The sequence below is a fragment of the Cynoglossus semilaevis genome, chromosome 7 (assembly GCF_000523025.1).
Source record: "Cynoglossus semilaevis isolate Cse_v1.0 chromosome 7, Cse_v1.0, whole genome shotgun sequence".
Classification (NCBI taxonomy): Eukaryota; Metazoa; Chordata; class Actinopteri; order Pleuronectiformes; family Cynoglossidae; genus Cynoglossus; species Cynoglossus semilaevis.
The window spans coordinates 2310296-2313204 of record NC_024313.1 but is presented as its reverse complement, the minus strand read 5'-3'; the positions used below and the strand labels follow the sequence as shown (position 1 = coordinate 2313204).

At 50.9% G+C, this 2909-nt stretch overlaps 2 long non-coding RNA genes across 2 annotated transcripts in view; one reads left to right on the top strand and one right to left on the bottom strand.

Moving 5' to 3' along the window:
• Nucleotides 1-1267: 1267 nt before the first annotated feature.
• Nucleotides 1268-1622, bottom strand: LOC112487259 (uncharacterized). The gene is made up of 2 exons (XR_003050188.1): nucleotides 1465-1622; nucleotides 1268-1389 (listed from the first exon to the last, which is right to left on the bottom strand). It is a non-coding gene; the product is annotated as an uncharacterized LOC112487259 (long non-coding RNA).
• Nucleotides 1623-2174: 552 nt separating this feature from the next.
• The window catches only part of LOC112487260 (uncharacterized), a 959-nt gene continuing 224 nt past the window's right edge, over nucleotides 2175-2909 (top strand). The window contains exons 1-2 of the long non-coding RNA XR_003050189.1: nucleotides 2175-2213; nucleotides 2550-2610. This is a non-coding gene — a long non-coding RNA (uncharacterized LOC112487260). The remainder of the gene's footprint in view (nucleotides 2214-2549; nucleotides 2611-2909) is intronic.

The window sequence follows — 2909 nt, the reverse complement described above, 5'->3', positions numbered from 1 at the left end:
GTATATACTACTATCAATATGCTATCAATATTAAGCTTTGGACTGGAAATTGCAACAACTATGAATAAATAAATGACAAATAATTCCTACCTGTACTTCAGAGGAAGATGTGACAAATCAATGAACTTCCCTCCGTCCCATTCATTTTAGACGGTGGTATTGCTAGTTGCTGAAAAAAAATAGGGGTCAGTGAAACAATCACTTTTTGCCTCAATGTTTTATACATTGCCAAAACACATACCTATTATTCCAGAGTGTACAAACTTTTATAGAAAAATCACTGATGTGCTTCCATTTCATTGATATAAATTGATATAAACCTGTTACTAGGGACCTGTGAAATCTGTGGGATTAGAGACAGTAAATAAAGACAAAACAAGATAATGTTCCTAATGTGGCCACCGTGAGCAGGAGGATGGCAGTTGTTCGAGGTAAGTGTGTGTGAGTGATAAAGGATGGAGTTCTCTGGGGACTGACCCCCTCATGTTTTAATAGGTGAAGTGAAAAAGAGGGTAGACTATGAAAGCTGAAGAGGCACCAAGGGAGACCTCCATTGCTTTTGTCCCTCTCTGCTGGTCTTTTATGACAGGTTCATCTCTGTTGTGACAGGTGTGTGAAGTGGCCACCTTTCTTGCAGTAATTGCCATTTCTCTCTTGTGGGTCATAGTTTGTCCCTATGCTTGAAAAAAAAAAAAAAAAAGATTAAAACTGTTTTTAGTCATAGGCAAAGACTCTGGGGTACAAAGAAGGAAGCCAAGGTTATAAAATATTCAAAAATACAAGTAGATTCATTAACAGTGGTGCTTTGTACATAAACACACACACTGTAAACACATCCTGCTGATGCTGCCGTGGCTTCACTGGCAAAACCATTACAGTGCCACCAAGGAGAGTCGTAAAGGTGATTAACAGCTGCTTCTAATTAAAGATCAATGGAGAGTCTTTCAGAGGTGATTTGTTATAAGAATTAGGATGCCCACTGTCCATTAATGACATCAGCAAATGCCATTGTAACAGATTAGTTATTGACTCACCCCTTGTTTAAGCCACAGTGCAAACAAAACTAGACCAGGAGGTAGTGTTTATGAACTTCCATTTGGGTTGAAAGAAAGTCCCTTTAGAGCTAAACATTGATCACATACCAATTATTATTAAAGCCAACACCACCTTTATTGATGCATTCATGAGGCACTGGAATTGGTGATGAAACATTTTGACCACAGAAGACCTGCTTCAAAGTTTTTTTTTTTTTTTTTTTTTTTTTAAATGCCCTCAATGTTGCTACAGTCAGTTTAAAGCTTTTAGGTTGAGGTACAGGCTACTGGCAATAGAACACAAACGGGATCATTTCATTTTTTTTTATTTGTATTATGCATTTCAAACATTAGCCTGCAAAATAAAAAAAATAAGTGGTTAGTGACAATTTAACTTAAACACATTTTTAAGTTAATGCAAATACACTACCTTGCATCTGCAGTGCAGCAACATGTCCAGGTACTTCCCCTTGATGATAATACGCAGAATTAAGCCAGCTAGATGGTTGCATCACAGGCCGGCTAGGCTGCTGGGGCATCTGGGGAGCCAGATTTACGGGCCGGCTAGGCTGCATCACAGGTCGGCTAGGCTGCATCACAGGTCGGCTAGGCTGCATCACAGGTCGGCTAGGCTGCATCACAGGTCGGCTAGGCTGCATCACAGGTCGGCTAGGCTGCATCACAGGTCGGCTAGGCTGCATCACAGGTCGGCTAGGCTGCTGGAGCATCTGGGGAGCCTGCATCACAGGTCGGCTAGGCTGCATCACAGGTCGGCTAGGCTGCATCACAGGTCGGCTAGGCTGCATCACAGGTCGGCTAGGCTGCATCACAGGTCGGCTAGGCTGCTGGAGCATCTGGGGAGCCTGAATCACAGGCCGGCTAGGCCGCTGGGGCATCTGGGGATCCTGCTTCACAGGCCGGCTAGGCCGCTGGGGCATCTGGGGAGCCTGCTTCACAGGCCGGGGAGGCCGCCGGGAAGGCTGCTTCACGGGCCGGCTAGGCTGCGGGGGAGGCTGCTTCACGGGCCGGCTAGGCTGCTTCACAGGCGGGGTAGGCTGCTGCGGTGCCTGCTTCACAGGCCGGCTAGGCTGCTTCACAGGCCAGTTAGGCTGCTTCACAGGTCGGCTAGGCTGCATCACAGGTCGGCTAGGCTGCTGCGGTACCTGCTTCACAGGCCGGGTAGGCTGCTGGGAAGGCTGCTTCACGGGCCGGCTAGGCTGCTTCACAGGTCGGCTAGGCTGCTGCGGTGCCTGCTTCACAGGCCAGTTAGGCTGCTTCACAGGCCGGGTAGGCTGCTGGGAAGGCTGCTTCACGGGCCGGGTAGGCTGCTGCGGTGCCTGCTTCACAGGCCAGTTAGGCTGCTTCACAGGCCGGGTAGGCTGCTGGGAAGGCTGCTTCACGGGCCGGGTAGGCTGCTGGGAAGGCTGCTTCACGGGCCGGCTAGGCTGCGGGGGAGGCTGCTTCACGGGCCGGCTAGGCTGCTGAAGCATCTGGCGAGCCTGCTCCACATGCCAGCTAGGCTGCTGGGGAGGCTGCTTCACAGGCCAGGTAGGCTGCTGGGGAGGCTGCTTCACAGGTCGGCTAGGCTGCTGGGGAGCCAGATTTACGGGCCGGCTAGGCTGCGGGGGAGGCTGCTTCACGGGCCGGGTAGGCTGCTGGAAAGGCTGCTTCACGGGCCGGCTAGGCTGCATGACAGGTCGGCTAGGCTGCATCACAGGTCGGCTAGGCTGCATCACAGGTCGGCTAGGCTGCTGGGGAATCTGGGGAGCCTGCTTCACAGGCCGGCTAGGCTGCTGAAGCATCTGGCGAGCCTGCTTCACAGGCCAGCTAAGGTCGTGGGGGGGGCGGCTTCCAAGCCGGCCTGGGGGTGCTCAC